Source organism: Rhea pennata, chromosome 1 (assembly GCF_028389875.1).
Source record: "Rhea pennata isolate bPtePen1 chromosome 1, bPtePen1.pri, whole genome shotgun sequence".
In the NCBI taxonomy this organism is placed as follows: Eukaryota; Metazoa; Chordata; class Aves; order Rheiformes; family Rheidae; genus Rhea; species Rhea pennata.
Genome location: NC_084663.1, coordinates 105,291,994 through 105,318,024, shown reverse-complemented (window position 1 = coordinate 105,318,024; position 26,031 = coordinate 105,291,994).

Here is a 26,031-nt window from a genome sequence, read left to right as displayed (position 1 = left end):
ATGTAGACCTACTTTTAGACATAAGTTTGAAACATTTGCACTAGCTGTCTTTAAAAACAATTTAAAAGTAGTATCACAGTATCTTTCATCATACAATTTTGGCCTCTAATGAACAAATCAGCCTTCACTGAGTGTTATTCCCCTCCATTTGAGCACAAGGTTATACTGTCCTAACTATTTTTCTAACTCTCTTACCTTATGGAATCACTCAAATCTCTGCAATTCTATCACACACTTTCAGTAGCTGTTTCACTGCCCTAACATTACCAAAATGCCTATTTATTACATCAGAGCTTCTGTTTTCTTTGTGTAGTTTTCTATGAACAGCGGTTGTTGCATTCACCTGAATTTCCAGTTGGCAATTACTACCAACAGATTTAATAAATGTAAGGTAGAAGATAGACACGTTTATAGACCACATTATTTCATGGTCATGAATAGCGGACCATGTATCTTTCCACCCATTTGCTTTACTAGAGTGAATATAAAAAGTAATACAGCAATAAATAAAATACTCTCATGGAAAACCTTCAGAAGGTTTCAATTTAATATTCTACTGCTAGATAATGTTTGCAGTATTCTGACTAAAATTTTGCTCACCATTTTCTGCCAAAGTACTCTCACATGGCAGAATACACTTGGAAAATGTATGACTGCAATCCTGCTAAATCCGTGTATCTCATGCATCTTACTCTTTGTAATTATGAATTTCAAAGGGAAAATGTATCCAACAATATCTCTTCCTTCAGAAAAGTTGGTTTTGAATATAGCCCTATCAATATACCCATGACGAAACTAGATAAACTAGCAGATTATTGTATAGTCTTTCATACAAATCTCATTGCTGATGTTCTAGAAGAAAAATAAAACCTGTATCAACATCTTTCACTGAAGGGCTCCGAAAGAGAAATGGCATTTAGCACCACTACCTACGGTAGTTCACATCCTTAAAGAAAAAAGAATGCCCCCCCAAATGATAAATAACTCAGGTTACATCCAGCTGTTAACTATAATGGCAATAAGAGACTATTGCGCGGATACAAAATTGAGCTTTTTGTATTATACATCACACGACCTTCTAGAAGAAGTGCCTCTCTGAATTAGGGTATTGCTTCATCCCTTTTTCTTCCCCTCAAGGATCTCTACCACCAGCAACTCATCAATGATGGTAACCAAAATTCACACTAATTTCTTCAACAGTTAATTGACCCCTCTTCATAAGTCTGCAGGACTGCATGGCTTGATCAAATCTGTATCAAGCAAAATGACTTTTTTTAGGTTTCTACAGAGATAAATAGTATCTTACAACACGGAATGAACAATCTTTTTAGCTTGTTTTCCTAAGAAAACAAGATCTGTCTCATGAAGCTGTCTGTATTAGTCTCTCTCTCTCTCTAGGATGTACATTCATCTGTCCTTTGATCCCTCACTCTTACTTCAAACCTGTTGGCTAATTTTAACCAAATTTGAGGAGAAAGACTTAATTAGTGTCTCTTGATGAGCAAAGACTGCAGCGTATACTCAGTTTTGATGCGGTAATAAAGAACCAAGGTTAGAATGAAAAATTAAAACTGCCTGTACCACCAAAAAAAAAAAATGGAATTCTCACTTTACCAGGCAGCAGTAAATCCAACCATGAGACAAAATACACAGGAGATCAGGCATCATTAGTTCTCCTGCTCATGAAACTGTTTGTTTTATTTGCTCATTGTAGATGATACTGTGAGATCACGAGGAGGATTTTTGTTAAAAAATAGATCACTGCCAAAATGACAACTGATAAAAATGAAAAAATATCTTCCTTTTTTTATTACACATCATACTTTCCTGTGAGCATCAAAATAATTCTTCTATGATATTTAAAATAATATTTGTATACATACACATATTTCATTGTGTTACCTTTTATTTGTAAGGCAATCACATGGCAGATTTTGTTCCTAAGGCAATCATGCAGCAGATAGCTTAGAGATGAAAGGTACCCTGCCATGTTCTTGATCAAATAGACAAAATATATGACAAGACGACTTGACTACTGTTGGATTGCAATGCACACTGGCCCCAAACTTAAGAGTACCATAACGCAAAGGTCTTATGACCGATTTAATACTCAGTGACTGGGATATAAATTCTACTGTAGCAATCTATTAAAAGAGTATAGGAGACTGATGCTACAGCAGTTCCACAATGTTCTTTTTTCTCCAGATGCAGTCTCACTTAAAACAGACAACGATAATGATTTATGTCAATATAATAAACTTGTATTTTAATCAATTTTTAATAGAGAAAATACTAAACATATGGCAACTACATAAATTAAAGGCATTGCCCAAATGCTGCCCATTCCACTCAGATTTTAGTCTTGGCTCTGAAACCAAAAACTTTATTGAACTAAACTACTAAGAAATTGCTTAAAGAAATTACATTACACTCTTTTTTTCTCCTTCCCATTCATAGTCATGGATGTTGTCAACCACAACATCTTGTTATCAGTTTTGTTCTCTTCTGGATTGTTGCTATATTTTTTTCTGAAATAACTTTCTAATTACTCTGCGTTTTCTGACACCTCCCCATCACGTCCTCCCCATCTGCTTTTACTGTTTATATTCTTTAATGTACAACGCTTAACCACTTAATAATTTCAGTCATTCCTATTTGCAAATTGTTATATGACTATTTGCTGTGGTGTATAGGTTTAACGTCTAACGACAAATGTTGAGAACTCTACAATATTTCTTTATTCTTAACCACATCTTCAAAACATTTACTGATATGCACAGTTCAGTGCCACATCAGTACTGGTAAGATCATATACAAATGATCCATCTATATATACAGAATCCCACTGGACTGCAGTTTCAGCACATTTAACATCTGACGTAAAATTTCTAAAATGCTCGTAGATTTTGTTCCTCACATGTAAGTATTTATCACCCATTCATTGTGTATCTTTTTCAACCACGAAAAAACTTTCTAAAGTATAAATCTTGAACTTCACTTTATTATAACTATGAATTATAAAAAGTTGAACACAAGTCTAGAACTCTCCAAGAATAGAAAGTTATTTTCAAAACTAAATTAAAAGTTGTATACCTTTAGGACTAATAAGGCTTTCAGAACTGTAATCACCTTTTCTAGTCCATGCATCACAGTACGATAGTCCCAGTCCTACATGCTGATCTATATAGGAAGATCCCTCTGCCCACTCAAAAATCAGCTCACTTACTAGAGGATTGGTAATCAAACAAATAGAAAAAGTTTTCTGAGTCTTGTGAAAAAAAATATTCAGATAAACTTCATGAAGAATATACTATTTATGAAACCAAGGGACATTATTCATTGAAATTAATATGAAAATGCTGCAAGTGCTCCAGATTATACAAACAGAAGTATTATATACAAATTACATTGCCATGTATTGGCTCATGATTGCTGTATAGCTTTAAGTGATGACTACATTTTCTATTTACTTTGACAGAGATCGGTTCTGAGGAATATACAATTTTAATCAATTAATATCATATTTACAGTCACCAGATCCTCACCAGCCTATCTAGTTGAGTGAGAACTATCCATTTTACAGTAGTTTAATAATTATTTTCTGAACATGTAGTTTTATCTTCCCTTCATAATTTCCTTTCTAAAATATATTTACCTTAAATCATTGTATGAACTAAATGATCACAACAGGAAGTATCCTAGTATGGGCAACCAGAACCTACTTAGCAGTACTGTGAAATGTCATTACTTTGAAGAGTGCTTTGTGGGCTGTACTTTTCTCTACTTCAAAATGTTGCCACAAAAGAAGTTAGTATTTTCTTCTTGCAGAGCAAGTCACAAAGGTTTTGCACCTCCATCTAAGTTACATAGCATGCTATAAAGTACTGCATCCACTGATTAGTTTTAAAGGATTATTTTTTTCAAAGTTGCCATATCTCCTACTATTTCAATTTGACTCAGTCCTTTGTTGACTGGCTTCATTCTTGTCTTTAACTCCACTGCCCGCATAGCATCTCCATCTTAAAATTCACGTACCCCTCTCACTTTCCTTTCTGCCCATTTCTTATTTTCAGTTTGCCCTTTTCATTTCCTCTATTCCCTCACTTTTCTAATTTCTGCTCTCCATATTGCTTAAAAAAGACAGATGTGGTGTGATTACTGTTATTATTCATTTTGTGTGCAGAACATCCTTCTCCCCTGCGTTATGTATGCCATAACTATTTTCACTGTAAACTCTCCAGGGCAGATACTGTCTGCACCTTTTTATTTACATAGTACATTCCTCCTCATGACCAGTCCCTATGCCTAATCATAACTAAACTTGGTAAGAAATTTCCCTAAAAACATGCTAAAATGTGGCATGTTTACAATCACATCTCTATAGTAAGCAGCAAGTGCAAATGGATCTTTCAACCTCTTTGCCTCCTCTCCCTACTCTCTCAAAAAATTAATCATATTTGATGCATAAGTAAAATCAAGTCTGCATTTGTTTGAATGGGGCCAGGCTGTCAAGAAGATGGGTGCTGACCCAGGTTCTGTTATCATGAATTGTTTGGGTATAGTTGTTTGGATATAGTTAACGATGGGAGGAGGGAATTGATGAGAGGATCTCTTGAGATCTTACCAGCTCTACTTTCTTTTATTTTATGCAAGGGGCCTTTCTCATTTCTGTAATGAAGGCCTTAGAAAATATATGTCTTTAAAAAAATAGCACAGTGTTTTGTTTTTCTTTTTTATTTTTAAATACTGAGTTCTGACTAAATTTCTAATTCCCAGATGACCCAATCCATGCATTCATCACTCCAGCACAGGGAAGATACAGATTTAACTTGGTTCCAAAGGCACTGTAAACCAACACTTACTTTAATACCATTAAAATGATAGAAAATGGACAAATTAAGTTCTACAGCATCTCACTTCTTTGCTTTTTAGTAGCTTGCTGATGCATGTCATAAACACTATATGAGGATCACGTGCCCTCCCTTTATGGGAAAAATATGTAGAATGGGCTAAACCCTTCAACAATATATTACAGGATTGTGCTCCCTAAGTAAGTTTGTATTATACTACCAGGCCATAAGAAAAAGGTGTTAGACATAATAAGCCATTGAAATGACTACAAATATCTACTGAAAAGAACAATGTTAATTGTGTCTGCTCTACAAGGGAATGTGAGAAGGCTAACATACATCAAAGTTAACTGTGAGGCAGCAGTATTTTCATTTCTGATTTTAAGGAGTGCTGCTTTTTAATAAAATTGACAATTCAAGCAATTTCTTCTGGAAAAACAATCAGTACTTACACAAAAAACAAAAGCACTGTTACAGCACACTGTAAACTGACCTAGTGAAAACTAATGTATAAAACATTTTGGATGCTGACAATTTCTTCTGACATGTATGAACCAGCAACCACACCGATTTCTGATTATTAACTGCTTGCTACATGACTGGTAAGTGAAGGCCATGGATCCCCGCCTTCCTGTGCAAAGGCAGCCTTCATGCTGCCAATCACCCATCTTCCTGCTGCATGTTCAGCCACCCAAAACCCAGTACTACTTATTTTTCTTCAACTGAATTCCTTCACCATCCCAAACCAGATTCTCCTTCTCTCATCATCCTCTCCCATGTTCACAGCCCTTCTTAAAGCCCAGCACAAAAACTCACCTCTTCACCCAATGAGGAACACACCTCCTCATTGTCTAGGTGCTCAGTTTTTCACTGTAGTTTGTTCCTGACTTTATTCTAAACCAGAAGGGAAAGTAAGTTCTCAGGTTTCATAATTAAGTAGACTTGGAAACTTGCTTCTCAGCCTTAGTTCCTGGCACTGCAGAGACAGGTTTTAACCCCACCACCTCAACTCAGGAGAAGCACATAACTTCATAAAACTACTCATTCACCAGCTGTAGATACCACAGGTTGGGACATTGCAGTCTTGGTCACACCTAGGCTGGGTGATAGTGTGGGCAGACTGCATTGGTATGAAGTTAAACACCATGCAAGTCACCATGGACCAACGGCAAAAAGCTAACTTTCAAATATAAACGTAATATTCCATGAACTTTTAGATCCTTTATCCCTCTCTTCTCCCCTTCCTTCCCCCACAACCCCCCCCCCAAAAAAAAAAAAAAAAAAAAAAAAAAAAAAAACCTTCTGGAATAATAATAAACTTGCAATTACTAACCCCAAAAAATTATAAATCAGGAAGCATACAGAAGCATGATATGAGTTTCCAGTCCAGTCTACGCCAAGAATACATTGCCTAGTATCCTTTTAGTTCCTTTTCTCCATCCTTCCTGTTTTCTTATCTCACACTTTTTTGAATTCCAATTACAGAACCACAGAATCCCAGAATGGTTGAGGCTGGAAGGCACCTCTGGGGGTCATCTAGTCCAACCCCCTCTGCTCAAGCAGGGACACCCAGAGCGCATTGCACACTATCGTGCCCAGGCAGGTTTTGACTCTCTCCAGAGAAAGAGGCCGCACAACCTCTCGGGGCAGCCTGTGCCACTCCTCTGTCACTCTCACAGGAGGGAAGTTCTTCCTCATATTCAGCTGCAACTCCCTGTGTTTCAGTTTGTGCCCATGGCCCCTTGTCCTGTTGCTTGGCACCACCGCAAAGAGCCTGGCCCCATCCTCTTGACACCCTCCCTCACGGTATTTCTAGATGCTGATGAGAGCCCCTCCCCATCTTCCTTTGGAGCCCTACACTGGACTCTCTCCAGTAGCTCCATGTCTCTCTGGTACTGGGGAGCCCAGGACTGGACACAGCGCTCCAGAGGTGGCCTCACCAGCGCTGATCACCAGGGCAGGATCACCTCCCTCACCATGCTGATGACACTCTGACACTCTTCCTAAGGCACGCGTCCGGGAGACCACTGGCCTTCTTGCCTACAGGGGCACTCTGCTGGCTCACGCTTCACCTGCTGTTGTCCGCCAGAACTCCCAGCTCCTCCTGTGCAGAGCTGCTTTCCAGCGGGGCAGCCCCTAGCCAGTGCTGGTGCATACGCTTATTTCTCCCTAGCTGCAGCACCCTGCCCTTGCCTTTCTCAAAGGCACCCGCACCCTCCCTTCTCTTCCTTCCCCGGCCCTGTCTTGCACAAGGTGTCCCCGGGCCTCCACTGCAGCGGCCACCAGCACCCCTGCAAAGGCACACCAGCCTGCACCCATCAGCCCTCTCGATGGGGGCCTGCAGGCTCCCTGGAAGCTGGCTGAGCCATGCAGCATAAGGACGGGACCAGTGCGTGCATCCTCGTGCTCCCTGGCCCAACAGGTCCCCATGCTAGCAGGCACCACGAGCGCTCAGCTGCACCTGGCAGCTGCTCGGCAGTGTGCCACAGAGCTGTCTCCTGCCCCAGGGGGAGGCAGGGGGTTCCCACGCTCACCAGCTGCCCTGTGCAGGGCTGTGGGCACCTCAGGGAGCCAGAGGGGCCTCCCCCACAGCGGCAGCAGACACAAGCGACTCTGCCAAGGTGAAAGCTCACTGGGCTCTCCCACCAAGGACGCCCGAGAGAGCAAAGCTCTTTGCTCTGCGCCTCTGGGTCCATGCTGCTGGCTCCAGCCCCACATTGCTGACAGACTCCCGCAAAGGCAGTGCCAGCAGCTGGCTCTGCCCTGCAGCCCAGCTGCCCCACGTGGGGGCACCCGCCATGCTCACAAGCGGAGGCCCTGGGGCAACTCCAGTGCAGGCAGCTCACAAGCCAGCTGCCCTCAGCCCTGCCAAATCTCGGCTGCCTCCCAGGCATGCCTTGGGGCAGGGCTCCTTGGGCACGGCCCACGCAGGGGTGCAGCATGGTGATGGTGCGAGGGGCAGTGCCCAGCCCTGCAGGAGCTGGGTTCCCAGCAGCGAGAGAGCCTGGGTGGGCAGAGCTGCGGGCAGAGCCGAGAGCGTGCGGCTGCCAGGCCCCAGGCACGGGGGCTCCGTCGGCACCAGGGAGCTGCAGCGCGACGGGGCCCAAGGCACCCCACGGCTGGGCGTACTGCCAACGTGCCGTTGGCTCCTTGGGTGTCGTGCCGTGTGGGACATTCTGGAAGGCACCAGCCCTGAGCCAGGCATTTCCTGGAGGGTGCCTGGAACACCAAGCGGACACTTGCCCAGCCCTCCCACGCAGGCCTTGGCCAGGCTGCTGCCTCTGCAGCCATCTGGGGAGCCCCAAGCAAAGGGCCTGACTCTCCATCCCACCCCAGGGCCCTGGCAGCTCCGCAGCTGCCCTGGCATGCAAAGGAGACCCTGGCTGGGACCCAGGCATGCCACCACAGCTCGCTCGTGGCGGAGCTTTGGGGCAGTGTGCTGTCACTGGGCGAGGCGTTTGGGGAGACATCACTGCTGGCATTCCCTGCCGTGGCCAACACACAGGAGCCCGGCACTGCCAGGAAAAGGCCACAGCCTTCGTATGGGCTTGGCACTCAGGGGTCTCAGGTGGTGGTGGAGCTTCTGCTGGCTGCAGCTCTCTTGACATTGTCCCTGCTGTGCTGGTGTTTGGGTGACGGCAGTGTCAGCTCAGCTCAGCCCGGGGGTGTGTCACAGTGGCCGAGCCATGTCGACGTGATGTCGCTCCCACATCACAAGCCCGGGGCGGTTTATGCAGGTGGGGCTGGGGCAGCCTCTGGTGTCACTTTGCCTGCGAGCAAGCGAGCGAGCAAGCGAGCGAGCAGGTGATTGCCTGCGAGCGAGCGAGCGAGCGAGCGAGCAAGTGAGCAAGGTGACTGCCTGCGAACGAGCGAGCGAGCAAGCGAGCGAGCGAGCAAGCGAGCAGGTGATTGCCTGTGAGCGAGCGAGCGAGCAAGCGAGCGAGCGAGCAAGTGAGCAGGTGAAGAGTGTGGGTTTGAGCTGCAACAGAAGAGCGAGGCAGCGGGGTAAGAGCTGCCTCCTTGGCTCTCTGCCAGTCTCTCCTCTCCTCGGGGCAGTCTCCCTCTGTTTGGGGGCCTCCCCAGAGCATGCAAACCGCTGCACGCTCCCTCCTTGGGCAGCGCCCGACCCAGGAGCTGGGGGCAGGCAAAGCCGCTTGGGTGACAGCCTGGCATTGAACTGCCCCTGCCTCGAGGTGCCCCGCTGCAAGTGCCACACTCGCGGAAAGGTCCCCTCAGCAAAGCCCAGCAGCTGTTGGCGGCCAGTCTGCACACTTGCTGCTGAGCACAGGGGTCCCAACGTGGCCCGTGTGAAAGCAGCCCCGGCAGCGGGCAGCCAGGGAAGGCAGATCGCGGGAGCGCCCTGTGCCCTTCTTTTTCCAGAATTGCTCTCGGCGGCCTTTGGCTCTTCCCTTTGTGGCTGATTGACCCTGTCAATCTTGGGGCGCGGAGGATCGTGCAAAGGGTGAGCCCAAGAGCAGGGGAGAGGGAGCAGGGCCCCCCGGGAGGATGCTGGACCAGCACGGCAAGGGAAGGGAATTGCTGAGCGGGACTTTGGGTGGTGCTGCCCTCCGTGGTGCTGGCAGGACGAGGGTGGCTCTCAGGGGAGCGCTCGCAAGAGCTGTGTGCCATGTTTTGGCTTGCCCTCTTGAAACAGGACTTGGGTGCAGAGCCCTGCGCCGGCTGCACGCTTGAGGCCCCTTCGCTTTGGCGGCATGGAGCCTCGCGTGCGCACCGTGTGCGAGCTCGTGGCACTGGGACTCTTGCTCCTGTGCCTGCTCAGCGTCCCTTCGGCCTGCAACGCCATCACGGCGCTCTGCATGGCAGCGGTCTTCGTGCCGGAGAGGAGACTCCGCTGGCTGCAGGTAGGAGTCGGGTGTGGCATTGCCCCAAGCCCCGGGCAGTAGGGACACGGCTGGGCCTGGGGCAGGGCCCGTGCCTGGGGTGGTGCCATGGGCCACGCTGTGGGAGCAGCTCCACGGCCTGGCCAGGGTCTGCCCGGCTGCGGGTGGCTGCGGCTCCGCTTCGGCCTCCGCTTGAGCGGCAGCCTGGCATGCTGGTGCAGGTGCACGCAGCCCCCGCAGCAGCCCCTGCAGCAAGGGCACCCTGCCTGGCCTGGCCTGCCCCAGAGGCTGCCTCCAGCCTCAGCTCTCCCTTCCCCGCGCAGCCCTTCCCAGCACACGGGGCAGCTGGCTGCAGCTTGCACGCTCACCGCTAACCCAGGGCTTTCTTGGCCTCCCTAGGCACCTCTGGACGGTGCGAGCAGACTGCGGAATGGCAGCCCGGCGGAGCCCAGAGGTGAGCAGCCCCCTCCCACAGCACAGTGGCGCTCTGCAGCGGCTGCCTGCCAAGAAAATCCCCTGCTGCCTGCGCCCACCACCCTCTGCCCTGGCTGGGGCTCTGCGCAGGGGCTTCCCTCGCTCACTCCCTCTCTCTCTCTTCTCCTCCAGCAGCCTCCTTCCTGCTCGCGGCAGACATGGAGGAGTCTGCAGAGAGGCGGCAGGCAGGGTAAGCGGAGCCCTTCCCTGCAGCAGGGCTGCCCCATGGCCCTGCCAAGAGCCACGGCACACAACAGCAGGATGCAGCCCAGAGCCAGAGCCCTGGGCCCCGCCCGGGAGCCACCAAGAGCAGCTCGTGGCCTGCTAAATGCAAGAGATGCCCAAGAGATGCCCCCTACTTGCTACTCACACACCCCCCCAAGCCCCTTGGCTCCTTGCCCCCTGTTGCAGCCCTGGCCCCCAGCACCCGCTCTGCCCTCAGCCTGGGTCGCTTGGGCGCTGCCGGCACCAGGGCTTCCTGCTCGGGGACAACAGGGAGCCCTGGGCTCCCTCCTCATCTCCTTTCTTCCTCCCAGGCTCAAAAGCAAGGACACCTTGCTCACTGGACAGCCCTGCCTGCGGGAGACGGACACGTGGCGGGAGCCACACACCCTCCCCACACCTCCAGGAGCGCTGGGCGACCTGCTCATCCCTGCAGCCCTAACGCCATCCCCACCACGCAGGCGTGTCCGCTTTGGGGCCAACCAGATGGTCTTCCTCAGCGAGGAAGGCCACGAACTCATCAATTGCCTCCCCAAAGCCCCGCACATGGACTGGCCGAAGCACATCACGCGCAAGTCCATCCTGCAGCGTGCCTGGGCACCCGTGCCGTACACAGGGGAAGGCAGAGCACGGCCTCTTTCACCCCTCGGGCAGCACGGGGACCCAGGCAACATGGAGCCCTTGGGTCCCACCACCCTGTCGCGCTGGCCCACCATGCAGCTCTGGCCCCCACCGGCAGAGTCGCCCTCGCCTCCCGCTGCCAACGCCGGCTGGAGAGCGGCGCTGGGCTCCCTGCTCTGCCCAGGCTGCACTTGTGGGGGCTTCCGGGGACTGCGCAAGGGCATCCGGAGGTGCGCCGCCCTCCTCCGAAGGAGGCAACGAGGGCCCAGGAGCCGCCAGGCCAGCAGCGGCTGCCGCGGGCAAGCGGAGAGCTCAGCGCCTGGGCACATGCGCCACTAGCAAGTGCCCCGCTGAGCCAGGTGCCTCTGTCACCTCAGCACCTCCCGCAATAAACCTCTGTGCACAACCCTGTCGGAGACGAGAGTGATCCTTCTTGCCTCAACTCACCAAGCCCCTTGGTGGGAACAGGTCCCACAGACGGGCACTGTCACAGCAGGACACAGCACAGCCTTCTTGCACCCTGCTGCACAACCGACGGCAGCCGGTAGCTGCGCTCTGGCAGCTGTGCTCTAGGGCTGCCTCTCCGAGAGGCCTCTCCCAATCACTGACGCCCAGGGAGCTTGACCCACCCCCATCAAGGGCCACCCGCGTCGAAGGCCCCAACTCCCTCGCATTGGGGGCAACCGTGAGAGCTCCTCAGCAGCAGCTACACACAGCTAGAGCTTCTCCCAGCAGAAGCAAGGTCTCCTGCAGCTGTCCTTGCCTAGCTCCCCTTTCCAGGCAGCAGCAATCACCCTCTAGTTCCTCACGGGTCCCCACAAAGCCCCCACAGCTTCCCACAAGGCCCCCCAAACTGCTCAGCAGAGCCCAGACACTGCTGCGCAAAATGCTGCCTCTCTTCTCCTCGCGGCCTTTGGTAGCTGCGCTCCCGTACGGATGGGCTGAGCTTCGCAGAGATCTCTGCACATCATCTGGTCTCTCCTCCCACTCCCAGCCACTCACACTGCTGCCTTCTGCCCTCCATCACCACCACTGCCTGCACCTGCTCCTCCACAGCCCTCCAGCCCCAACCTCTCACAAGACCAGAACTCCTGCATCAAGACCTCACAGAACCACAGAATCCCAGAATCCCAGAATGCTTGAGGCTGGAAGGCACCTCTGGGGGTCATCTAGTCCAGCCCCCCTGCTCAAGCAGGGACACCCAGAGCGCGTTGCACACTATCGTGCCCAGGCAGGTTTTGACTCTCTCCAGAGAAAGAGGCCGCACAACCTCTCGGGGCAGCCTGTGCCACTCCTCTGTCACTCTCACAGGAGGGAAGTTCTTCCTCATATTCAGCTGCAACTCCCTGTGTTTCAGTTTGTGCCCATGGCCCCTTGTCCTGTTGCTTGGCACCACCGCAAAGAGCCTGGCCCCATCCTCTTGACACCCTCCCTCACGGTATTTCTAGATGCTGATGAGAGCCCCTCCCCATCTTCCTTTGGAGCCCTACACTGGACTCTCTCCAGTAGCTCCATGTCTCTCTGGTACTGGGGAGCCCAGGACTGGACACAGCGCTCCAGAGGTGGCCTCACCAGCGCTGATCACCAGGGCAGGATCACCTCCCTCACCATGCTGATGACACTCTGACACTCTTCCTAAGGCACGCGTCCGGGAGACCACTGGCCTTCTTGCCTACAGGGGCACTCTGCTGGCTCACGCTTCACCTGCTGTTGTCCGCCAGAACTCCCAGCTCCTCCTGTGCAGAGCTGCTTTCCAGCGGGGCAGCCCCTAGCCAGTGCTGGTGCATACGCTTATTTCTCCCTAGCTGCAGCACCCTGCCCTTGCCTTTCTCAAAGGCACCCGCACCCTCCCTTCTCTTCCTTCCCCGGCCCTGTCTTGCACAAGGTGTCCCCGGGCCTCCACTGCAGCGGCCACCAGCACCCCTGCAAAGGCACACCAGCCTGCACCCATCAGCCCTCTCGATGGGGGCCTGCAGGCTCCCTGGAAGCTGGCTGAGCCATGCAGCATAAGGACGGGACCAGTGCGTGCATCCTCGTGCTCCCTGGCCCAACAGGTCCCCATGCTAGCAGGCACCACGAGCGCTCAGCTGCACCTGGCAGCTGCTCGGCAGTGTGCCACAGAGCTGTCTCCTGCCCCAGGGGGAGGCAGGGGGTTCCCACGCTCACCAGCTGCCCTGTGCAGGGCTGTGGGCACCTCAGGGAGCCAGAGGGGCCTCCCCCACAGCGGCAGCAGACACAAGCGACTCTGCCAAGGTGAAAGCTCACTGGGCTCTCCCACCAAGGACGCCCGAGAGAGCAAAGCTCTTTGCTCTGCGCCTCTGGGTCCATGCTGCTGGCTCCAGCCCCACATTGCTGACAGACTCCCGCAAAGGCAGTGCCAGCAGCTGGCTCTGCCCTGCAGCCCAGCTGCCCCACGTGGGGGCACCCGCCATGCTCACAAGCGGAGGCCCTGGGGCAACTCCAGTGCAGGCAGCTCACAAGCCAGCTGCCCTCAGCCCTGCCAAATCTCGGCTGCCTCCCAGGCATGCCTTGGGGCAGGGCTCCTTGGGCACGGCCCACGCAGGGGTGCAGCATGGTGATGGTGCGAGGGGCAGTGCCCAGCCCTGCAGGAGCTGGGTTCCCAGCAGCGAGAGAGCCTGGGTGGGCAGAGCTGCGGGCAGAGCCGAGAGCGTGCGGCTGCCAGGCCACAGGCACGGGGGCTCCGTCGGCACCAGGGAGCTGCAGCGCGACGGGGCCCAAGGCACCCCACGGCCGGGCGTACTGCCAACGTGCCGTTGGCTCCTTGGGTGTCGTGCCGTGTGGGACATTCTGGAAGGCACCAGCCCTGAGCCAGGCATTTCCTGGAGGGTGCCTGGAACACCAAGCGGACACTTGCCCAGCCCTCCCACGCAGGCCTTGGCCAGGCTGCTGCCTCTGCAGCCATCTGGGGAGCCCCAAGCAAAGGGCCTGACTCTCCATCCCACCCCAGGGCCCTGGCAGCTCCGCAGCTGCCCTGGCATGCAAAGGAGACCCTGGCTGGGACCCAGGCATGCCACCACAGCTCGCTCGTGGCGGAGCTTTGGGGCAGTGTGCTGTCACTGGGCGAGGCGTTTGGGGAGACATCACTGCTGGCATTCCCTGCCGTGGCCAACACACAGGAGCCCGGCACTGCCAGGAAAAGGCCACAGCCTTCGTATGGGCTTGGCACTCAGGGGTCTCAGGTGGTGGTGGAGCTTCTGCTGGCTGCAGCTCTCTTGACATTGTCCCTGCTGTGCTGGTGTTTGGGTGACGGCAGTGTCAGCTCAGCTCAGCCCGGGGGTGTGTCACAGTGGCCGAGCCATGTCGACGTGATGTCGCTCCCACATCACAAGCCCGGGGCGGTTTATGCAGGTGGGGCTGGGGCAGCCTCTGGTGTCACTTTGCCTGCGAGCAAGCGAGCGAGCAAGCGAGCGAGCAGGTGATTGCCTGCGAGCGAGCGAGCGAGCGAGCAAGTGAGCAAGGTGACTCCTGCGAACGAGCGAGCGAGCAAGCGAGCGAGCGAGCAAGCGAGCAGGTGATTGCCTGTGAGCGAGCGAGCGAGCAAGCGAGCGAGCGAGCAAGTGAGCAGGTGAAGAGTGTGGGTTTGAGCTGCAACGGAAGAGCGAGGCAGCGGGGTAAGAGCTGCCTCCTTGGCTCTCTGCCAGTCTCTCCTCTCCTCGGGGCAGTCTCCCTCTGTTTGGGGGCCTCCCCAGAGCATGCAAACCGCTGCACGCTCCCTCCTTGGGCAGCGCCCGACCCAGGAGCTGGGGGCAGGCAAAGCCGCTTGGGTGACAGCCTGGCATTGAACTGCCCCTGCCTCGAGGTGCCCCGCTGCAAGTGCCACACTCGCGGAAAGGTCCCCTCAGCAAAGCCCAGCAGCTGTTGGCGGCCAGTCTGCACACTTGCTGCTGAGCACAGGGGTCCCAACGTGGCCCGTGTGAAAGCAGCCCCGGCAGCGGGCAGCCAGGGAAGGCAGATCGCGGGAGCGCCCTGTGCCCTTCTTTTTCCAGAATTGCTCTCGGCGGCCTTTGGCTCTTCCCTTTGTGGCTGATTGACCCTGTCAATCTTGGGGCGCGGAGGATCGTGCAAAGGGTGAGCCCAAGAGCAGGGGAGAGGGAGCAGGGCCCCCCGGGAGGATGCTGGACCAGCACGGCAAGGGAAGGGAACTGCTGAGCGGGACTTTGGGTGGTGCTGCCCTCCGTGGTGCTGGCAGGGCGAGGGTGGCTCTCAGGGGAGCGCTCGCAAGAGCTGTGTGCCATGTTTTGGCTTGCCCTCTTGAAACAGGACTTGGGTGCAGAGCCCTGCGCCGGCTGCACGCTTGAGGCCCCTTCGCTTTGGCGGCATGGAGCCTCGCGTGCGCGCCGTGTGCGAGCTTGTGGCACTGGGACTCTTGCTCCTGTGCCTGCTCAGCGTCCCTTCGGCCTGCAACGCCATCACGGCGCTCTGCATGGCAGCGGTCTTCGTGCCGGAGAGGAGACTCCGCTGGCTGCAGGTAGGAGTCGGGTGTGGCATTGCCCCAAGCCCCGGGCAGTAGGGACACGGCTGGGCCTGGGGCAGGGCCCGTGCCTGGGGTGGTGCCATGGGCCGCGCTGTGGGAGCAGCTCCACGGCCTGGCCAGGGTCTGCCCGGCTGCGGGTGGCTGCGGCTCCGCTTCGGCCTCCGCTTGAGCGGCAGCCTGGCATGCTGGTGCAGGTGCACGCAGCCCCTGCAGCAGCCCCTGCAGCAAGGGCACCCTGCCTGGCCTGGCCTGCCCCAGAGGCTGCCTCCAGCCTCAGCTCTCCCTTCCCCGCGCAGCCCTTCCCAGCACACGGGGCAGCTGGCTGCAGCTTGCACGCTCACCGCTAACCCAGGGCTTTCTTGGCCTCCCTAGGCACCTCTGGACGGTGCGAGCAGACTGCGGAATGGCAGCCCGGCGGAGCCCAGAGGTGAGCAGCCCCCTCCCACAGCACAGTGGCGCTCTGCAGCGGCTGCCTGCCAAGAAAATCCCCTGCTGCCTGCGCCCACCACCCTCTGCCCTGGCTGGGGCTCTGCGCAGGGGCTTCCCTCGCTCACTCCCTCTCTCTCTCTTCTCCTCCAGCAGCCTCCTTCCTGCTCGCGGCAGACATGGAGGAGTCTGCAGAGAGGCGGCAGGCAGGGTAAGCGGAGCCCTTCCCTGCAGCAGGGCTGCCCCATGGCCCTGCCAAGAGCCACGGCACACAACAGCAGGATGCAGCCCAGAGCCAGAGCCCTGGGCCCCGCCCGGGAGCCACCAAGAGCAGCTCGTGGCCTGCTAAATGCAAGAGATGCCCAAGAGATGCCCCCTACTTGCTACTCACACACCCCCCCAAGCCCCTTGGCTCCTTGCCCCCTGTTGCAGCCCTGGCCCCCAGCACCCGCTCTGCCCTCAGCCTGGGTCGCTTGGGCGCTGCCGGCACCAGGGCTTCCTGCTCGGGGACAACAGGGAGCCCTGGGCTCCCTCCTCATCTCCTTTCTTCCTCCCAGGCTCAAAAGCAAGGACACCTTGCTCACTGGACAGCCCTGCCTGCGGGAGACGGACACGTGGCGGGAGCCACACACCCTCCCCACACCTCCAGGAGCGCTGGGCGACCTGCTCATCCCTGCAGCCCTAACGCCATCCCCACCACGCAGGCGTGTCCGCTTTGGGGCCAACCAGATGGTCTTCCTCAGCGAGGAAGGCCACGAACTCATCAATTGCCTCCCCAAAGCCCCGCACATGGACTGGCCGAAGCACATCACGCGCAAGTCCATCCTGCAGCGTGCCTGGGCACCCGTGCCGTACACAGGGGAAGGCAGAGCACGGCCTCTTTCACCCCTCGGGCAGCACGGGGACCCAGGCAACATGGAGCCCTTGGGTCCCACCACCCTGTCGCGCTGGCCCACCATGCAGCTCTGGCCCCCACCGGCAGAGTCGCCCTCGCCTCCCGCTGCCAACGCCGGCTGGAGAGCGGCGCTGGGCTCCCTGCTCTGCCCAGGCTGCACTTGTGGGGGCTTCCGGGGACTGCGCAAGGGCATCCGGAGGTGCGCCGCCCTCCTCCGAAGGAGGCAACGAGGGCCCAGGAGCCGCCAGGCCAGCAGCGGCTGCCGCGGGCAAGCGGAGAGCTCAGCGCCTGGGCACATGCGCCACTAGCAAGTGCCCCGCTGAGCCAGGTGCCTCTGTCACCTCAGCACCTCCCGCAATAAACCTCTGTGCACAACCCTGTCAGAGACGAGAGTGATCCTTCTTGCCTCAACTCACCAAGCCCCTTGGCGGGAACAGGTCCCACAGACGGGCACTGTCACAGCAGGACACAGCACAGCCTTCTTGCACCCTGCTGCACAACCGACGGCAGCCGGTAGCTGCGCTCTGGCAGCTGTGCTCTAGGGCTGCCTCTCCGAGAGGCCTCTCCCAATCACTGAAGCCCAGGGAGCTTGACCCACCCCCATCAAGGGCCACCCGCGTCGAAGGCCCCAACTCCCTCGCATTGGGGGCAACCGTGAGAGCTCCTCAGCAGCAGCTACACACAGCTAGAGCTTCTCCCAGCAGAAGCAAGGTCTCCTGCAGCTGTCCTTGCCTAGCTCCCCTTTCCAGGCAGCAGCAATCACCCTCTAGTTCCTCGCGGGTCCCCACAAAGCCCCCACAGCTTCCCACAAGGCCCCCAAACTGCTCAGCAGAGCCCAGACACTGCTGCGCAAAATGCTGCCTCTCTTCTCCTCGCGGCCTCTGGTAGCTGCGCTCCCGTACGGATGGGCTGAGCTTCGCAGAGATCTCTGCACATCATCTGGTCTCTCCTCCCACTCCCAGCCACTCACACTGCTGCCTTCTGCCCTCCATCACCACCACTGCCTGCACCTGCTCCTCCACAGCCCTCCAGCCCCAACCTCTCACAAGACCAGAACTCCTGCATCAAGACCTCACAGAACCACAGAATCCCAGAATGCTTGAGGCTGGAAGGCACCTCTGGGGGTCATCTAGTCCAGCCCCCCTGCTCAAGCAGGGACACCCAGAGCGCGTTGCACACTATCGTGCCCAGGCAGGTTTTGACTCTCTCCAGAGAAAGAGGCTGCACAACCTCTCGGGGCAGCCTGTGCCACTCCTCTGTCACTCTCACAGGAGGGAAGTTCTTCCTCATATTCAGCTGCAACTCCCTGTGTTTCAGTTTGTGCCCATGGCCCCTTGTCCTGTTTCTTGGCACCACCGCAAAGAGCCTGGCCCCATCCTCTTGACACCCTCCCTCACAGTATTTCTAGACGAGAGGCCCTCTCCACCTTCTCTTCCCCACGCTAAACAGGCACAGCCCTCACAGCCTTTCTTCACAGAGGAGAGGCTCCAGTCCTCTGATCATCTTCACAGCCCTACACTGGACTGTCTCCAGTAGCTCCATGTCTCTCTTGTATTGGGAGACAAATTTGTTTTATAGGCTATTAGCTGGACTTTCACTTAGCTGTTCACTAATTCTCTTCATGGTGACTTGTAGTTTAAAGCAAAAACAATGCTGAATTCTCTCACTCTCATGTCAGCAGTGCCAGTCACATGTGTTCTGAGATTTCTGCACCCCTTTAAATGGGAACCAAAACTCCCCTAAATTGAAGACAGTAATTAATCACATAAAACATCTTTTTATTGAAGCAGAAAGCAAGCAGAAAAGGATAAATATTTTTCTTCTCCATGAACATGAAAATTGTAATGTCTTACTTATGTTCCAAGTTTTTAATATAATTGCATGCAAAAATAACATTTAAATATGTGAGAGCCAAACAGGAAACATGGAAACACGGACACGGGCGCTAAGGCAGTCCCACAGCTGTATGACCCTAGCAACATCTCCAGATGCATCTCTGTTGCTTGCCAGTAGGAAAACTGGAAAAGGAGCCAGCAGAGGTGACACCAAGGAGTTAGCAATAGACCTGCATGCTGCTGCTACAACAAGTATTTCAGATTTTGGCATCTGGTCCTTACTTTTGCCAAGTATGCCCGGTTTGTTTCCACAGCTGTTAAATGTGTTTGCTCAAAAAGGAAAAAGCAGAAAGAAGAAAGAGCAGATAGAGATATGTTAGTGACTGACTGCTGGAAGAAATATGAAGCCAACATTCAGTTTACCCCCAGAAAACAATTTGGTTTAGAAAAGGTATTGCTAGTTATTAGGACAAGCCTGAGATATTCTTAAGATAAACTTCATGCATAAATTCACACGGAAAATTTATATTTATACCTTCAAAACACTGGAGGCAAACACTGTAGGAAAAGGTTAACAAATACATTTGCTGTAAACAACTTCCCTCCCCTTTCTATATATGTTTTAAATTACTTTGTAATAAACTGGCTCCATCCAGCAGAGAAAATTATTCTAGGCAAACTGAAATCTGCAGTAGTGGCTCCAATTTACCTGAAGGTAAAGAGATACAAAATTATATAATAATGTTAAGTTAGGCAACTTGTTACAAATCCTTGTGATTCATTGGGTATGTTATTTCATAAAATAGCAATTAAATATTCAAATCACAGTTAACACTCTTGAATAAACTAAAAGGAAACTTTTTGGATATAGTTTTTAAGTTTCATTGCAACAATTTTGAAATACTAAATTCAAGTACATACAGAGTTACATTTAAGTGAATTAAGTAACTTAAAATTTAGATTTTAAGAAGAAGAATGCAATATCATCTCAGGATGAAATACGTATGCCAGACTCGGCTTCCAGCTAAATCTTATCAACTTCCTTCCTTTCAGCAATGCTTTGGTCTGCACAGCGGAGTAATTTCTGGTCTGATTAACATAGCTTACTTTATTTTACACCTATGAAAACAAGTCTTGTTAAAATGGCTAAACCGAATGCACAATCACATAAAATGTGGCTTCTGCATATATGAGAAACACTGATTTTGAGATCAGCTTCTCTCTCATATACAGATCCTTTGAAACACAGATAAAAGCTAAAACCTACCCTCTTATGTAATGACTTTAATTTAGAGCTTGAACAAAACCAACTACATAAATTTTGTATGAAAGTCTCTTTGCTAACTTGAAGTCTACTAAAATAAAACAAGGAGATTAAAAGTCACATTCAATATTTTACCTCTGCTGAGGTTCCCTAACAGCTCTATACATGCTATATATTTTGTATTTTATATTCTGTATTAAAAGTAATTTTTACCTTTCTTGCTCACATGAAATTTCTGTAAAGCGAGTTTCACTGCGTTGCACTAGCTGATAAAGGAACACTGGGAAAAAAATTAGAGATTGCTTTATTGCATGTTATTTCCCAATGCAGAATTGAATATTCTATACTATTCAGTCTCTCCCTCTTTTCAACAGCAGCTGTAAGTGTTACACCTAGTGATCAGTGGTTTCACTAAGAAAGCTCTGGCAAGACAGCGATCAAGATACCTGCACACTAGACTGACCTTGTGCTTATGTAGGACTCGGAACAGATGCAGTATGAAGAGCATACATTTCCTGGAGCAACTCTTAACTTCTCTCTTCACTTTAACACAGCGATTAGGGCTGCCCTCAAATGTTTCCCTGCCCTCTCCCTTAAAATCTACACTAGAAAGTGTTTTCTCATCATACATAAGCATACCGTGACACTAGCATAAACTAATCGTTGTTTTATTCGGTGTATTTACAGGCTATTCCAAACAGCAATGAACTAAGCCTGTCTTCACTAGTGCACCTGACATTACTACCCTTGACAGAGCTGAACCACTACACACAAATTTGGAGAAGCTCCCAGAAGCTGGTGGTCAAACACTACCCTCTCCCTGAGCAGCACTGCCAAAAATGATTACAAAATGTTCCATATTATAAACTGTAATCAAGAAATGAAGACTGTTACATAAGTAGAATGACATGTTCTCAGCAATAAGCAAGAGACCAAACTTTTCCTTTCCACTCCAGCAGTATGGCCAAAAATTGCGTCCACCCATGAGCCAAACATACATAAGGAGGTCTGGTTATTCGTAATTTACTCTACAATATAAAGCAAAAATGATAGTGGCAAATGTGGATCAGACATCAGGCAATGTAACTCATCTGTTACAGTGACACAGTATTATCTACTCACTAGCTATAACCAAAGTTCACATTCATTTCTGGGAAATAAGGTGGGATTCTCAATTTATTTTGCATTATCAGAAATTGGCATTGGTATGCACAACTATATTGTACTTCTACAGTAAGTATTTTGTGTCACGTATGCTGACAAGAATGCTTTGCAATCTCCCCTGGCTGCCAAATACTGTGGAGGATTCTAGATTAAATGGGTAGTTTTGGTACTTACAATAGCACAGTCTTGTCAGTCCTGGGTAAAAGCCTTGAGGAGTCAGGAAGGCTAGCTACTCCTCTTTTAAGGGCAGTACTCCTGACCTGATGCTGTTAAAGGTTAGGATGGAGAGACTTTTTCTTTTAAAAAAGTCCAGAACTGAAATACAACGGAAGTGTTTAAAAAAAGTACAAAGAAGGAGTTGGGAAACTTTTTCTCTTACTAGTATGTCCCTAGCTATTGCCTCTCACTTTTTCTGCCTATTGCAAAAAGTTTAAAGTACATCTTGCTTTTGTTTCCCTTCAATTGATATTAAAAAAGTCATCAAATGTCATCAGATGTTTTATATTGGACACATTTTTGGTCAATGGGGGACAGAGCATCAGCAACATCAGCAAAATGTACTTATGGAAGTAAGACTGGTTTTGATGTGAAACCTTCTAAAGGAGACCCATGCCACCATTTGACATGCAGTCTTGGTTACTCACATTAAAAATCCAGGCATCTAATTTTAAGGACAGGGTAGAGCTGTCTTTTTTCTGAAGCATATGAAGTCTTAAACACCACAGATAATGTCAACTCAAATTATTATTTCTATTTCAACACAGATTGTAGGACAAGAGAATATAAATGGAAATTAAAAAATAAATTCAGCACATATATCAGAAATTACCTTTTCATGAGGAGAATAATAAATGCTTAGAATTGCCTGCAGGCAAAGTTGTTGAGGCAAAAAGCACCAGTGTCATTCAGGGAACAATCAGATATCTTCCTTGGGAAAAGCGAGTACTAAAAGGAGTACGTCTTGATGGACCAAATGACCTTTATTCATTCTCCAAGATTCTCTCACATTCTGTTGAAGAATATTTCAGCACTTTGGCTTCAAGCAATGTCAATTCTTCCTTGAATTATCCTGCTCAGTAGTTCACTGTTAAGACTGATTCCCTCTTACACTGTAACAATGTCAGCAACAACCAGCCCTTTAACATGACAGAATTTTTGAGTATCTGACCAAAATTCATTTTCAACTTTTGGGTTCGGATTGAGTACAGACAGTTTTCCACATTTCTGGAAAACAAACAAAAAAGCTCTCAGCATTTTAAAATTAACTATAAGCAATACAGCTATTCTCCCCTCCTGGCACATAGCATGCACCTACTAGTTGCAATGCCTTTAGAGAAACAACACACTAATTTTCCCTCAGAAGACTAGGCAGATTCAGGAAGGTCCGCATAGCTTGCCAGTGGATGCTAAGGTAAATTTCACTTTTTCCATCTTTTTACCTTTTAATTTAGTGCTGAATTTTTTCAGATGTTCACTTTGTGTTAATCCAATACAGATGACAATTAATATAAAATTAAGCACCCATATTGGATTGCTTTTCTTTATCCAAGTACTAGAGCACGCTTTGAACATTTTAAAGGAATACTGTGAAAGGGTCACCAGTGTTGTAAGCACGGAAAAAGCAGAGTTTATCACTACTAACATACTGAGGTAAGGAGAAATGATATAATTAGATAAAAAGGGGCCTTAACATTTTAGGTAACTGGGAAAAATCTAGTATTAGCTGTGAAACTACTTTTCTTTTGTACTTCTGATATACTTGATTGACACGCAAGTCAAGAACTAGGTATCTACTGAGCAATTATACAAATATTTAAGATGACCATCAAGAGAAAAGTACTGACGTTTTACACATTTTTGCCAAATGGTAGGTGTAAGTACAGACTATCAAGCAAAAGCATTCATTTAGTCTAGCTTAAAAAATTTATCAAACACTACTGTTACAAGAACTGCTGAATCAAAAAATAGTTAAAAGTAGTAAATGATATGAGTAATTTAAAATGCAACAAAATTAATTACTCCAAGTTCTCCAGATTCCACTGAATTAGATTAAGGGAGCTAATACAACAACACTCCTCAGCAAGCAGGTATTTTTTAACTGTTGAAGCTTGCAAGTATCTGGAAAATATATGCATTAACATATATGCATTAGTGGAGAAGGCAGCAATGATTAGTACATTTTAGAGATTTGTTTTTGAGATAAAAAGCTAACGGTTTTTGCTGCATGCCAGAATCTAACATTAGCATCAGTTATCAGGAGTGTAAGAGTGCTAAAACCATGAAAAATATCACTTGACATACTATGTTTTGCACCCGCTACATTTCCCTGTGTCCACTGTATCTATTTCTCATGATATCAGAATTAGGAACACATTCTTTTCTGCAATGAAATGGTGCAACTTCTCCTCAGTTTAACATTGGCTCCTATCACAAGTTCCCTGTGCTAGACTTCTTGTTCACTGCAAGTCATACTGTAATCATTTTTATGGCCTTTCCACAAATGGACATATATCCATGTTGTCAAACCACTGCAGTAGTCCTATTAATTAACAGAATCACTGACGTGGATAAGTGTTGGCTGGATTTAACCCTTGGCAGAGTCCCTTCCTACACGAGCATTTATCCGCTACTGAAGTATGGTCAATAGCTCTTTTTTGTCGTTACAGTTACATGAAGGGTCAATACCCAAGGCCAAGCTCTTAAGTCATATTTCTAAGAAAATGCAGTCATCTGCATCAATTTTAGTCCTAGAATAATTATTCTGTAGTCATCTACAGCAAACTGTATTTGCATAATATTAGTTGAGATACCTACCGGTAGAAGTCATTTTCCAATTGACTGCTTTGTTCAGCATTTTTTTTTTCATTCCAGAACCATCACCCAGATTATTTATATAAATACTTAAAAAGCTGTAATTTAAACACAGAATTTTGCAGTAATCTAGTAGTAAAACTTGTCCAGGGCAAAAAGTATCATTTCTAGTTTTTAATCCTTGTTCCTCTCATTTTACATGGTGTCAGGCAATTCAATAAGATTTCTACCCAATATATTAAAAATGACTTTCTCTTAAAAACAGATTTTCCTGTTTAGTGAGACACAAATAATCTCCTCCTAAAGAAAAACTGAGCATGGAATACAGTATGTTTTCCTTTTTATTTTCTGGTAGAACATTCCACTTGTTCTTTGGTATTTTTATGATGAATTTGCATAACCCTGAACTTCCTAAAAGGCTATCTAAAAGAAAAGAAGTTGGAAAAAGTTTTCTAGAAAGACAACCATTTTACTTTGTTTGCCTAAACTTCAGACATTTGAAAAATATCATCCATTTATTCTCTCTAAAGAGTAATCTAAACCCTGTGTTTAGTCAAAAATGCTGTAGGAGACATTTCAAACAACAGGAGATTTCAACTTTAACTGTATCCCAGCCACATCATTATACTTATTACTAGCTTTAAAAAGCCACAGAGTAGAATAGAGGGTCTTGTCGATGTAATACAATGTTATTCCCTAATGATGATCCAAAGAGAACAACCACTTCTGTAGTGAAATTTACCATTTCGCAACAGTGTTTTCAATCTCAAGAACACACTTGCTTCTGTGGATTTCCACTGAAATAATCTCAGTCCATGCTGAAAAGGAACTCCCTAGTGAGGCATGGAGGAGATCACACCATTATTATTACTAACTCTGTTGACAATTCTCTTTTCTCACAAAGAATTTTAAGGTTTCAGGTTGGGGGGGGGGGGTTACTGACTGTGTGAAAATAAAAAATTGTCTTCTTAATTATGGTTAGACATCTTCAATGGCTCAGACAGTCTCAGTTTAATTTGTTTTCAACAAATAGAGTTCCCAAAATCTCTGGGGAGTAGTAAAGCAGATGGAAGGATAGATGAGTGAAAGAAGAAGTATCTATCTTTATTGCAAAATTCCATGGGTTCCCATATTCTCTTCTACAGCCTAACAGCAGTTATCCTCCTATACTCCTAACAGTAGTGTAAGTCTACTAGAACTAATCAGGTTAGACCAGCACAGACATTTTCAACAGAATGCAGAGCTCACCTCTGTATCTCTAGAGGTGTGCCTGTCTTCAGTAGAAATACCTGGGCAACTTCATACTTCAGGTCAATGTGGGAAAGGGCTAGGGAGCTCTATTTTGAAAACCCTGCCCCTCATCTTTTGCAATTCCACACTCAAGGTCAAAGTCAGTAGAAAAATAAAATATAGACTCTTGCCAACTTTGCAAAATTAGAAAAGACTTCAATTTTAATTGTTTATGAACAGAAGTCTGATTTCAGAGCAGTATTCTGGAGAACACAGTAGACAGGAAGATATTTAACACAGCAGGGCCTGTCTCACAATGTATGGCAACACCTTCAAAGCACAATGGATGTAACAGCTGCCAGCAATGAGGAGATAAAATTCTTCCAAAACTTTGGAGATTGAAAAGTGAAACATTTTGAAACTCATTTTTAGAATGCATTTACGAAGACCTTTCAGTTAGTCTAAGAGAAGAAGAAAGATGTCTGAAAACAGTGGTTAGAATTCATATTCCAAATGATTCTTTTGTCTGTGTCTTATGAACAAAAAATTTTTTTTTATGTCTAATTCCGTATTATCCCCTACTTTTTCTGTCGATGACACTATGTAGTTGACGACATCTGTGAGTCTTTTTCCTTGAAAGACTGGCAAGAGAGGCACAAGTAAAGCTTTGACATAGAGTCATCCTTGTGGCTGGGTGCTAAGAAGAATGGTCACTGGAGGTACTGTGGCCTTCCGCTGAACTATCTTGCTGTATTCCCACATATATCCCAAAGCAGGATTTTTATTTTTTACAACTGCGTTGTTTTGTATGGAGTTTTATGTGCTTGCTCTACTCAGGCATCAGATACACCTAAAACGGGTCTATTGGCTAGAGACAACATTAGGCTCTAAGTTCATACACCA